Source organism: Bufo bufo, chromosome 6, assembly GCF_905171765.1.
Source record: "Bufo bufo chromosome 6, aBufBuf1.1, whole genome shotgun sequence".
Classification (NCBI taxonomy): domain Eukaryota; kingdom Metazoa; phylum Chordata; class Amphibia; order Anura; family Bufonidae; genus Bufo; species Bufo bufo.
Window position 1 is genome coordinate 395,230,885 of NC_053394.1, and position 14,633 is coordinate 395,245,517.

The following is a 14,633-nucleotide window of genomic DNA, read 5'->3' on the forward strand; positions in this document are numbered from 1 at the left end:
GAGAAACCCATCTAGGGACGTCAGGGCAGTCAGGTGCCAGCCTCAAGGTGAGTTAGGGGTCACCATCTTTCCCTCTCCCTTGGACAGGGCCTTCTGCTGTGATACTGCAGCCACACAGAGGGACAAACGCTATCGAAACAAATAATTTCTACTGGTGTGATTAACCAGCTGCCCCCCAAAAAACATGATTGAGGCAGGGGTGTTATTTACCAATAATATACTTTCCATATAGTGCATTTAGGTAGTGCAGCATTTGTCTGCGGTTTTGCTGCGTTACCGCATGTACACACAGTGAAAAACACTATTTGAAGAAATAATTTCTACTGGTGTGATATACCAGTTGCCCCCCCCCCCCCCCCCCCAAAATGATTGAAGCGGGGATTTTATATACCAATAATATACGCTGTATATAGTGCATTTGGGTAGTGCAGCATTTGTCTGCTTTTTTTTTTATTGCGTTACCGCATCTACACACAGTGAAAAACACAATTTGAACAAATAATTTCTACTGGTGTGATTTACCACTTGCCCCCAAAAAACTGATTTAGGCAGGGGTGTGATATACCTTCTTCAACATATACTGCTGTTCTATAGGGACTTTTGTCACAGGGTCATTTAGAAAACGACAGGCAGAGAAAGAGGCATGCCATTCTGCAGGGGTGGTAGGGGTCAGGCAGGAGCACCAGGCCGGAGCCTAAGTGGGAAGTTGCAGAAGGTGCGTGCGATTACGTCAAAGGACTTGGTTGAGTGGCTCACTCAGCCTTCCGCTTTTGCACCCTCTTCACTCTCTGCTGTGTCCACCCCCAAAGACACCACCATATCCCTCCGCTCGAGTCAGAGGAATTATTTTACCCATACATTCCAAGACCATACCGATGCGCAGTCATTCTTGGCATCGGATCAGGAAGAGGAGGTATCAACGGTCGCCACCCAGCAGTCTGACCACAGTACCCAGATCAGCCCAAGGAGGGTGGTCCCCGCTGTTGCTGCCTACTCCGAGATCTCTAATGTTAGTAGTGGTAAAGGTGACGAATCCGATGATGACGTCTCGATGCACGTCACGTGGGTGCCCACAAGAGAGGAAGAGGAGGGGAGTTCAGAGGGAGAGACAGAGCAGCAGATAGGGAGGAGAGGCAGGCAGAACTTACAGTACACAGGAGGCAAAAAGCAGACTGCTAATGTATCTGGAACGAAACATCCACCATGCACAGTCACATCTGGCGCTCCCAGGACGTCGGCACATGGCTCCGCAGTGTGGGCTTTTTTTAATGTGTTCACTGCTGACAATAGTGTTGCCATCTGCAGCCTGTGCTGTCAACACATAAGTCGCGGTAAGCCTAACACTCACCTAGGGACGACCGCCTCAAGAAGGCACCTGGCCTCCCATCACCAAGCCCAGTGGGAGCAACATCGTCAGAACCCACAAAACCACACTCCCGGCGCTCACCGTCCTGCTTCTTCTCCTTCTCTCTCCTCCCAGTTATCCTCCACTCCACCTTCCACCATGCCGTCGTCGCGTACATCTGGCATAAGGCAGGCTTCCTTGCCCCAAATGTTCGAGCGAAAAAACATGATGACGCCGGATAACCCTCTTGCCCAACAGCTGACTGCTGGCTTGTCAGAACTGCTAGCCCGCCAACTACTGCCATGTAAACTGGCGGACTCGGAGTCCTTTAGAAAATTTGTGGCCATTGGAACACCGCAATGGAAGGTCCCCGGAAGGAAATATTTCTCCCAGAAGGGCATCCCAGAGCTATATGGCCATGTTCAGCAGCAAGTGAATGTATCTCTGGCACACAGTGTCGGTGTCAAGATACATCTGACCACAGACACGTGGTCTAGCAAACACGGGCAGGAAAGGTACATAACTTTTACTGCCCACTGGGTGAACCTTCTGACGGCCGTCAAGCATTCCACCCGTGGCACCCGTGTAGATTTTGTGTTACCGCCACGGATTGCATGCAGGCTTGCCTCTTCTTCTCCTCCTCCTACTACATCCTCCCTCTCCTCCTCGGCTGACTCCTCCTTTTCCGCTGCTACCATCTCTTCTGCTGCTCCCAAGCTCCCCAGAACCTATTTAACGTGCCAGGTGAGACATTGCCAAGCTGTGCTGCGTCTGTTGTGCCTTGAAGCCAAAAGCCACACCGGTCTTGACACACGTGCCGTGCATGGCACACGTCCTGAACTTAGTCGTGCAGCGATTCGTTGCCAAATACCCCGGGGTCCAGGACGTCTTGCGGCAGGCCAGGAAAATCTCTGGCCATTTCAGAAGATCTTACACGGCCATGGCTCGCCTTGCTGACATTCAGCAGCGACACCACCTGCCCATCAGACGTCTGATTTGTGACTGCCCGACGCGATGGAACTCCACTTTGTATATGCTTGATAGGCTGCTCCAGCAGAAACGTGCAGTTAATGACTACCTGTACGAACTCTGCGGCACAGAGGACAGGTTCTGGGAAGCTTGGTTTTTTTCCACCGCACCAGTGGCTGTTCATGCGCGACGCATGCAGACTTCTGCGGCCATTTGATGAGATCACCAAACTGGTCAGTTGCAGCCAGGGCGCTATCATACTTTACACCTTCTTTCTGGAGCGTGCATTGCATCATGTTATTGATCAAACCATTGAGGAGCAGGAAGATGAGGAAGTCACAATGCTGGATGAATTCCCGGGGGGGGAGGGGGGGGCTACTCCATCTGAGACAAGTCAACAACAGGAGTCTGAAGAAGAGTCAGAAGAGGACGGTGCCGGGGCAGAGGAGGAGTAAGAAGAGCATGCTTTAAACTTTAAAACTGGGATCCGTGGTGTTGTCTGTGAATGGGGGGAGGAGAACGAGGACGACATTATCCTGGGCGATGAGCAGGAGCCAGGCCACTCCACCGCTTCCAGTGTAGTGCAAATGAGGGCCTTCATGCTCCAGTGTTTGAAGAGGGACCCCCATATAAAAAGCATAAAGGGCAAGGACCAGCACTGGGTGGCAACGTACTTAGACCCCCGGTACAAACACAAAAAGGCGGAAATGTTACCACCATCCCAGAGGGCTGTCAGAATGCAGCACTTCCAGGCCTTGCTTCGAGAAATGCTAAATTCTGCTTTTGCGGGCGCTGGCAGAGGAATTTCCACTCATAGAGAAACAGTTGCGGGTACCAATCCAACAGCGCAAGGAAGAAGAGGGTGGCTTGAAGATGTGTTGGTCACTTCGGATATGAGATCATTCTTGCAGCCAACCCATTGACAGCCGTCCTCCGGATCCAGCCTCAGGGAACGCCTAGACCGACAGGTGTCCGACTATATCGGGTTAACAGCCGATGTGGACGCTCTGAGAAGTGATGAACCCCTGGACTACTGGGTGTGCAGGCTGGACCTGTGGCCAGAGCTGGCACAATTTGCCATGGAACTGTTGGCTTGCCCCTAGTCCAGTGTCCTGTCCAAAAGGACATTCAGCACAGCAGGGGGGGATCGTGACCGATAAGCACACTCGCCTAGCTCACGACAGTGGTGGACTACCTCACATTTCTAAAAATTAAGGAGGCATGGATCTCGGAGGAATTCAACACACGTGACGAGTTGACCATGTTTGATTGAATTTCCTCATGACAGACCAAAAATATGCGCCACCACCCAGAACAAATCATGGTCCCTGTCTTAGGTAAATACAGCGGCATAAAAGCCCTTTTATGTCCGTCGAATGCCTAATTTTTGGGGCCTGTACTGGCCGACAGTTACATATTTATCCTGTGACTGACTAATGTACCTTCAGCCACAGAATCCAAAGATATTTGCGGTTAGGTAATGCCACGAAAAAATAAATCGCATCATTAGGGATTTTCGCAATGGTACTTTTTTTAAACACTCGATCTGCATATTCAGCGATTGTTATAACATGCATGTGAAATGTAATCAAATACACTGCTTTAACCACTTGCCGCCGCGCTAACGCCGAAAGGCGTCATCGCGGCGGCCCTCCCAGGTCACACTAACGCCGATTGGCGTCATCTCGCGTGAGCCAAGATTTCCTGTGAACGCACGCGCCTGAGTTCACAGGATCGGAAGGTAAGAGAGTGGATCTCCAGCCTGCCAGCGTCAATCGTTTGCTGGCAGGCTGGAGATGCGATTTTTTTAACCCCTAACAGGTATATTAGACGCTGTTTTGATAACAGCGTCTAATATACCTGCTACCTGGTCCTCTGGTGGTCCCTTTTGTTTGGATCGACCACCAGAGGACACAGGTAGCCCAACAATATGTAGCACCAAGCACCACACCACACTACACTACACTACACTACACTACACCCCCCCCGTCCCTTATTAACCCCTTATTAGCCCCTGATCACCCCATATAGACTCCCTGATCACCCCCCTGTCATTGATCACCCCCCTGTAAGGCTGCATTCAGATGTCCGTATGATTTTTACGGATCCACTGATACATGGATCGGATCCGCAAAACACATACGGACGTCTGAATGGAGCCTTACAGGGGAGTGATCAATGACGGGGGTGATCACCCCATATAGACTCCCTGATCACCCCCCTGTCATTGATCACCCCCCTGTAAGGCTGCATTCAGATGTCTGTATGTTTTTTACGGATCCACGGATCGGATCCGCAAAACACATACAGACGTCTGAATGCAGCCTTACAGGGGGGTGATCACTTCATATAGACTCCCTGATCACCCCCCTGTCATTGATCACCCCCCTGTAATGCTGCATTCAGATGTCCGTATGATTTTTACGGATCCACGGATACATGGATCGGATCCGCAAAACACATACGGACATCTGAATGGAGCCTTATAGGGGGGTGATCAATGACAGGGGGGTGATCACCCCATATAGACTCCCTGATCACCCCCCTGTAAGGCTCCATTCAGAAATATTTTGGGCCCAAGTTAGCGGAAATTTTTATTTTTTTCTTACAAAGTCTCATATTCCACTAACTTGTGTCAAAAAATAAAATCTCACATGAACTCACCATACCCCTCACGGAATCCAAATGCGTAACATTTTTTAGACATTTATATTCCAGACTTCTTCTCACGCTTTAGGGCCCCTAGAATGCCAGGGCAGTATAAATACCCCACATGTGACCCCATTTCGGAAAGAAGACACCCCAAGGTATTCGCTGAGGGGCATATTGAGTCCATGAAAGATTGAAATTTTTGTCCCAAGTTAGCGGAAAGGGAGACTTTGTGAGAAAAAAAATAAAAAACAATTTCCGCTAACTTGTGCCAAAAAAATAATAATTCTATGAACTCGCCATGCCCCTCATTTAATACCTTGGGGTGTCTTCTTTCCAAAATGGGGTCACATGTGGGGTATTTATACTGCCCTGGCATTTTAGGGGCCCTAAAGCGTGAGAAGAAGTCTGGGATCCAAATGTCTGAAAATGCCCTCATAAAAGGAATGTGGGCCCCTTTGCGCATCTAGGCTGCAAAAAAAAGTGTCACACATCTGGTATCGCCGTACTCAGGAGAAGTTGGGCAATGTGTTTTGGGGTGTCATTTTGCATATACCCATGCTGGGTGAGATAAATATCTTGGTCAAATGCCAACTTTGTATAAAAAATGGGAAAAGTTGTCTTTTGCCAAGATATTTCTCTCACCCAGCATGGGTATATGTAAAAAGACACCCCAAAACACATTGCCCAACTTCTCCTGAATACGGCGATACCACATGTGTGACACTTTTTTGCAGCTTAGATGGGCAAAGGGGCCCACATTCCAAAGAGCACCTTTCAGATTTCACAGGTCATTTACCTACTTACCACACATTAGGGCCCCTAGAATGCCAGGGCAGTATAACTACCCCACAAGTGACCCCATTTTGGAAAGAAGACACCCCAAGGTATTCCGTGAGGGGCATGGCGAGTTCCTAGAATTTTTTTATTTTTTGTCACAAGTTAGCGGAAAATGATGATTCTTTTTTTTTTTTTTTTTTTTTTTTCTTACAAAGTCTCATATTCCACTAACTTGTGACAAAAAATAAAAACTTCCATGAACTCACTATGCCCATCACGAAATACCTTGGGGTGTCTTCTTTCCAAAATGGGGTCACTTGTGGGGTAGTTATACTGCCCTGGCATTTTAGGGGCCGAATGCGTGAGAAGTGGTTTGAAATCAAAATCTGTAAAAAATGGCCGGTGAAATCTGAAAGGTGCTCTTTGGAATGTGGGCCCCTTTGCCCACCTAGGCTGCAAAAAAGTGTCACACATCTGGTATCCCCGTACTCAGGAGAAGTTGGGCAATGTGTTTTGGGGTGTCTTTTTACATATACCCATGCTGGGTGAGAGAAATATCTTGGCAAAAGACAAACTTTTCCCATTTTTTTATACAAAGTTGGCATTTGACCAAGATATTTAGCTCACCCAGCATGGGTATATGTAAAATGACACCCCAAAACACATTGCCCAACTTCTCCTGAGTACGGAGATACCACATGTGTGACACATTTTTGCAGCCTAGGTGGGCAAAGGGGCCCACATTCCAAAGAGCACCTTTCGGATTTCACCGGCCATTTCTTGCAGATTTTGATTTCAAACTACTTCGCACGCATTTGGGCCCCTAAAATGCCAGGGCAGTATAACTACCCCACAAGTGACCCCATTTTGGAAAGAAGACACCCCAAGGTATTTATTGTCACAAGTTATTGGAATATGAGACTTTGTAAGAAAAAAAAAAAAAAAAAAAAAATCATCATTTTCCGCTAACTTGTGACAAAAAATAAAAAGTTCTATGAACTCACTATGCCCATCAGCGAATACCTTAGGGTGTCTACTTTCCGAAATGGGGTCATTTGTGGGGTTTTTCTACTGTCTGGGCATTGTAGAACCTCCGGAAACATGACAGGTGCTCAGAAAGTCAGAGCTGCTTCAAAAAGCGGAAATTCACATTTTTGTACCATAGTTTGTAAACGCTATAACTTTTACCCAAACCATTTTTTTTTTACCCAAACATTTTTTTTTTATCAAAGACATGTAGAACAATAAATTTAGAGAAAAATTTATATATAGATGTCGTTTTTTTGCAAAATTTTACAACTGAAAGTAAAAAATATGATTTTTTTGCAAAAAAATCGTTAAATTTCGATTAATAACAAAAAAAGTAAAAATGACAGCAGCAATGAAATACCACCAAATGAAAGCTCTATTAGTGAGAAGAAAAGGAGGTAAAATTCATTTGGGTGGTAAGTTGCATGACCGAGCAATAAACCGCTAAAGTTGTGGAGTGCCGATTTGTAAAAAAGGGCCTGGTCTTTAGGGGGGTATAAACCTGTGGTCCTTAAGTGGTTAATGTCAAATTACTTACAGTGATCAGAAATTCTATCTTGCGCATAGGCGAAAATTACATAGGCGATATTTCGCATTGAAAAAAAATAATGAATGCAGATCTAAAATTCAAATAAATACATCTAGTATGTCACTGGCCATGTTGTGGGACTATTTGTGCACTTCTAGTAAGCATTTGGTGGCTGCAAATATGACCTGAAGGTATTCCAGGTTCGCCTGCCTTTAAAATGAATGGGTCCGCCGTGAACTTACGGTTCGCGAACATTTTATCGCGTTCGCGAACCGTCCCGGCCGATGTTCGTCCATCACTATTTATAATGTCAGACAGCAGAGATAAGGGGCCCATCTGTTCCTGGTCTGACGGAAAAGACAGAAAATACCCAGCCTACTACAACAGCATCTGAGCTATGTACACAAAAAAGGATTACATATTTTTAATAAAGATCAATTGAAAAAATGTTTTATAGCTCAAAATAAGTACAATGCAATAATACAAAAAAATGCCCCCCCCCCCCCAAAGGTGTACATAGCCTTTAAGGGGCCGATATAAATAAACATCATGTCCGTATCACCATACAATAATAGAAATGAAAATATAAAATGCAACAAATCCAATGAATATATTTCATATCATGTCATCTTCAATTATAAAACTAAACAATCCAGAGCTGGTGGGACATACAATCAAAAATATTCAAGGATTCACCCACTTGTAAATTCATGTGAGATGAGTAAACGACATGACTTCCACTTGTTGGATTTATCTACAGGTACATTTTTGTCAGGGTGTACAGATTAAGATGATATTTCTTTAGGAGGGCGAGTAATGGCTTCTATGTAATGAGGTAATCCTAGCCTGGGTCACTTGTTGGGAGAACTTGCACATTACTGATGAAATGTGTCCAGTAAGACCAGAGCTGATTGTTTCCCGACAAGCTGATATTTGATGTAATGCCAAATTCTTTTTAATGTTACAAATACTTATAGGGGTAGAACAGACCGGGGCTGTAATATGTAGATCATTATCTTTTTATATCAGACCCTGGTTTTGTGCTTCACCAGGTATGGTTGAAAGATACACTACTCCCATAGATTTACGATGTGTCACGCAGACAGTAGTGGTGGCCCCTCTCTCTATTACTACCCCTGTGCTGTCCTCATGCTCAGTGTAAAGCCTGCAAACATCCTTTCTGTCATTCCACTTTACCGTAAGTAACTGGCCATTTACAAGTGTGAATGATGCCCCTTTTTGCCTCTGGCCCCTGCAGTTTTATAGGAATGGAGTTTTTTTTATTTCCTCTAACCAAACATTTTTGTTTAGAGGAGATATATGTATATAAGAAAACTTACTTTTACTATTAACTGGATCTGTCCTTTGATCACCTGTATTCATTTAATACAGGAAACCATGCGTGTTTAAGGAGCTCTCACAGCGGTCCCAATTATCGCTACAAGCTTGTAAAAATGAGTGTCTGACAGAATAAAGTTAGCGACACTGACTACCATGAAAACACGTAAGGGTGGTCACTAATTGGCTAAGAATGAAGTTGGCTTCTCTCCTCTGTGAGAATTTTGATGTTTACCAAGAACAAATTTATGCTTAAAACATTTCCCACATTCTGAACATGAAAATGGCCTCTCTCCTGTGTGAATTCTCTGATGTATATTAAGATTTGATTTATCGTTAAAACATTTTCCACATTCCGAACATGTATATGGCTTCTCTCCTGTGTGAATTCTCTGATGTTTATTAAGACTTGATTTATCGTTACAACATTTCCCACATTCTGAACATGAAAATGGCTTCTCTCCTGTGTGAATTCTTTGATGTGTAACAAGAACTGATTTCTGCTTAAAACATTTCCCACATTCCGAACATGAATATGGCTTCTCTCCTGTGTGCTTTCTCTGATGTATATTAAGACTTGATTTATCGTTACAACATTTTCCACATTCCGAACATGTATATGGCTTCTCTCCTGTGTGAATTCTCTGATGTTTATGTTGTGGAAATTTTATTATGCGGACATTTTACTTTAGGATGTGTGTGTGTTTTTATAGTTTGTCATCTGTCTCCCTGTGTCTTGGAGAAATGTCTGCTTTTAAGACATGCATATCTGCCTTGTCGGTATACTAGTACCGTATACTGACAATAGCTGTAGCAATGTCTCGCAGATAATTTCAAACCTATGGGAACCAGTAGAATGATCTTTATTAGACACTGATCACCTTTGAGCAGTGTTGAATGCTGACAGGGATGGGGCGTGTGCATTGTCCTAGCCACATTGATTGCCCCACCCTGTCCTTTGACATCACTTCCTGCATGTTATCACTTCCTGTATCCTTGTCTTGGGCCAGCCCCTTTTTACACCTTTTGTTAGTAAATAAAAGGTGAGCAGACGGAGAAGCGCGGGGGAGTCTCTCAGGATTTTCAAGGAAGATGGTAACACGTGTGTTTGTCTCTGACTGGGGCTGAAGGAAAGGGGGATTTACCTTTTTCCTTACGCAGGCTTTGATGCAGGATGATTACAACTATTAATATTTACCACAACAGTTGGCGACCACGAATTAGAAAGCTAATTTTTTTCCCCGTTATTAGCAGAACTTAAAGGAGACACAGCTTAATTTTCAAAAAGCAAAAAAGGCCGGCATAAGGTAATATCTTTTTTCCTTACTCTCATTGTTGAGAAAGTTTTGCTCTTTGTGAATTTAAATCTGTGTACTCCAATCTGCTGATATCGGGAAAGAAATCTACTTAAAAAGAACCTATTGTGTATATGGTTGTTATCTGCTGCATCAGGGGGTGTGTAAGTGTTTTTCCCTTGTAAGTTGATTGTACAGAGGTTGTATGATGAGATTGTATGATCATTGATGAGTAGTACAGGGTATTGTGTTTTTGTAACTTTTAACTTTTATGTTACTTTGATTTTGTAAGAGGCAATTTTATAGAGGTTTATAGAGGCAGCAATTGGTTTTAGTGTTTGTACATTAGAGACAGCGTTTAGAGAGTGTTTTTATATTGTTAACCTGTAAATCACCCACAGAGTGGAGGTTGTGCTCTGGTTTCAGGGAGTAGTGAACAGGAAATATAGAAACTGTTTTTATTGCTGGATTTTGTACACACTATATTGATTTCCTCTGTGTGATGACCATGTGCTTGGAGGCCATCTTTACCATGTGCTTGGAGGCCATCTTTACCATGTGCATGGCGGCCATTTTAGTCAGTTGACTATGGAAAGCGATCTGATTGTTTTTGCCTGAAATGTTAGTTTTCTCAAATAATTATCTTGTCTTTTTGTAACCTTTCTAGGTACAGTTTTATTTTGTGTTGATAAGTTTTATGCTGGATATCGGTTGAGTGTACGGTTATGGTATAGCTCAGTGACCAGTCTGACACAGGAATCCTTGTGTGAGCATTAGTGGCAGTTTAGTGGTGAAATCGTCCTATAGTTGATGATTCTGCTTAATGTTTGTATATCTGTGGCTGTTACACTGAATTGTAGACTTGTTTGGCATAATTAATACGGGTATTACAGTGTAGAAAGGTTCTGTGCCAAAAGTATTGGGACAACTCTTAGAAATTGGTACTAGTGTCTTGTTTTTTGTATCAACCATTGTGGGGTTTGTTTTTGTGCAATGGAAAGTATTTTTAAAGAAGTTGCAAAGTTGAAGGACACGGCGGCCATTCTTCAGGCTATGCAGGGATCTACTGATCCATGGCTGCAGGCCCAGAATTGTGTAGCAAACCTGATCGGTACCAAAAAATGGCGCAAAAGGAAAGGCAAGTATGCTCTGATTTTTGCTGCTGGGTGGATAGCGGATAAATATCAAGAGTCTTGTAGGCTGAAGCTGAGTTTGGAAGGAGAAGTGGAAGATTTAAAAGTGGAAATTGTTAAATTGAGAACTCTTGTCCAGCAGGCAGCTGAAGCCAGCGCTAATTATGAATGTACTGTGGGGAGTAATACTGAGCTGCGCAAGGAGAATGAATGTTTGTCTGAAAGCCTGACGCACGCACAGGGTGCTGTAAGGGAATTGCCAGAGTTATTGAAACAACCGTTGGAGAGTAATGTGTCTGGGATTGGAGGCAATGTATGCACTGTAAGCATGGAGAAGTCTGAGGATTGTGGTTCAGATAGTGGAACCGACTCAGGGATGGAGATGGACAATGTGTCTGACCCTGGAGTTGGGCGTATTAACACAAGGCCAGAAGATTCCTCAGATGAGTCCGTGGTAAGTGGACTCAATATGGTTAATGTTGTGCGCCAAATCAAATCGCCATGTGCCCAGACAAGGTATTATGCAGGGAGGCGAGGTATTCTTTGTTTTGCATGCAGGGAATACGGGCACATTGCACGATATTGTAACGTTGCTAATGGCAACAGACACAGGTATGTTAAGTACCCCAGAACCACACCTAGAAGTAAAGTGGTTTATTCGGCACGATGGGCTAATGGTCCCAGACATGCTTCTTTGCAAAGGCAGAGACAGCAAAGGTCATTGATCAATGAAGCAGATTTTAAATCACAATATGAACGGTTAAAATGTGAAAGAAACCGGTTTTGGGACCTTGTGATGTTGAATCCTGCTTCTCTGGTAAAATGAATCTGAAGCTGTTTGGGGCTGGGCAAATTAACATTTCAATTACTGGGTGGGTAGAATTTCTCCTGTACGGTTTCAGGGGAACCCCCAGGACATTGATTTGTTAATTCAGTCCTATACAATTGTATGTGTTCCTGAGGTTTTAGTTTTTGTATGCGTTTTGGGTTAAGGTAAAATTAACTTTTCAATAAATCTCAATGTATATAGCAGGACTGTCTGTAACTGAAGTTTGTTATGTTTGTTTTTCTCTCCTGTTTACAGGTCTTCTTATTTTACTAATCCATTTATTTATTTATTTTAGGTTTTTATTGAAGTCTCTTTCAGTTTTTCCTTATTTACCGACCCATTCTTATTTTTTAGCCTATTATGAATTTTTTCCTTTTTATTAATTTTTTTTAGGTTTTTCATATTTTGGCGCTTTTCTCTTTTTTCTTTTTTCTCTCTCTTTCCCTCTCTTTTCTCTGCAGATTTGGTTAGGAGTACTGGGGGTCTCATGATATTGTGTGGGAACTACTGTCTGAATTCAAGGGTTGCTGCCGAGTGAGAGGTTTCTGATCAGTCACTGCAAAAAGGGCTTCGTGTGCTGTTCAGCTTGACTATATAGAATCATATCGGCAAAGGAAAGTGAGTTGATGAGCATTTTTTTTAAGGAGACAAGGTGATATATATCACCCGGACTTACCAATAGCTGTGTGAGTAACTCCATTCCCCACAGGAGTACTGTGTGTTTGTTTCCTGTGCACCCCCCCCCCCCCCCGTCCCCACAGAAGGTACTGTGTGTTCTCTGTGTGTACCCCGTCCCCACAGAAGGTACTGTGTGTTCTCTGTGCACCCCTTTTTCCACTACAGGTCAATTGGAAGCCCTATCCTGTGGTCAGGTCACTATTCAGAGCCAAAACCGAGGCTGGTATATCTCCTCACACTGATTACTCCTTTTCCTGAGGTCTAACTAGGGTGAACGGAGTCCGTGTGTCGGTGCCAGAAACCCTGGGGGCACCTCAGAGGCAAACGAAGGGGAGTAACAGCCGCCCAGCGTGTGTCGCAGGGCAGTCCTTGCGTAGGTCGCGGGACAATTCCTTGCGTAGGTCGCGGGAAAATTCCTTGCGTAGGTCGCGGGAAACTGTAGCTCGAGCATGAGTGTAGGGAACAGAAGGGTACCACTTCTGACTATAGGATAGCCAAGCAGTACATGACATCCATCTATGGAGGAGGAGTTGTTAAGCCCCTCAAAGATTGGCACCAATGGACTGTAGGTTCAGAGTGGACCATCCCCAAAGAGGGGACCTTTGAGGTCTGGATTTGGGAAAAGTTTGTCCGTGAATTCCCCACTAGACTCCAAAGCCATGGTTCCCTCCAGAAGGCAGAACTGTGGCTGCACGAATCCATCGAGCTCCAGCAACAGGGCATTCAAAAGTCCCAGACAGTGCGAACTAACACTGTCATGTAATCCCGTCCCGCTAGGACTGCAGAGTCCAAGAGAAGCGCTTTTCTCTTTCTCTATCTCTCTGTCATCTCTCCATCTAACCTTGAGACGATGCACCATGTTTAATCCAGCTTCTCTTCGTCCTGGTTTTAAGGACGATGAGAAGGGGGGAAAGTGGTGCAGAAAACAACGATCTTCAAACTTTCTAACCTCTCAAATGTCAATCCTTTTCTTTGCTGGTACTTGGGTCTGATTTTTGCAAAGAAGGTAAAAATCACGGCCGATCCATGGCCTGAATGTTCCACTGTAACCCTTTTATTCCATCAGGTATGCCCCCAGGCAGCCCCACGGGTTATCACCCGATGTCCACCACCGGGTTCGGGAGTTCTCTTCCGGACCCAGACTCAATAACCAGTGTTCATTCTAGTCAACCAGGTGATTGGGTCGTGCTAAAGAAACATCCGAGGACGGGACTAGAGCCGAGATATCTTGGGCCATTCCAGGTGCTGCTGATGACGCCAACCTCTCTGAAGTTCGAAGGACGAGACAACTGGATCCACACCGGTCACTGCAAGAAGCTGCTCAACTAAGTCAAAGAATGCAGAGTATCACTTTTGTTTATTTGTTACAAGGAGGCATTTGTTGATAGACGATACATTATTAATATTAGCTCTGGCTCCTCCTCCTTGCTTATTAATCCTGTATGGGTGTCCGGGCAGCTAGGCGACCCGTAGATGTGGGATCCTCCAGTTGTGAGGAAGGTTATGCCTGGCTAGCAGACACAATTGACAAGGGTCAGGCCCATACTGACAGGAGCAGGACAGAGGCGGAGCTATGACTAGTGACGGTTAGAATCCTTTTTAAAGCTTTGGGAGGTCTTGGGGCTCACTGGTTTTCCATTGGATCCGGGTGAAAGGAAATGGGACATGTACTTATGTTTTTTGTTTCCATTCCTTCTATACGCCGGAGTGAGATGTTCCTGATGTCTAATCGACTGAGTTACCGAAGACCGAACAGACAAGACGCCCTGAAGACCAAACCATGGACCAGATGCAGAGGATCCCAAAAAAAGGCCGGCGACCAATGCGAAACGTCACCTCCCGAAGAAAAGAAGACGTGTCAAGATTGACTTTAGAAAGACTGGTTTTTATTTCAAAGAAGAAGATCGAGATCCGTCGAGGGACATTGGCGAGCATATGACAAAGAGGAGGGACTGTTGTGGAAATTTTATTATGCGGACATTTTACTTTAGGATGTGTGTGTGTTTTTATAGTTTGTCATCTGTCTCCCTGTGTCTTGGAGAAATGTCTGCTTTTAAGA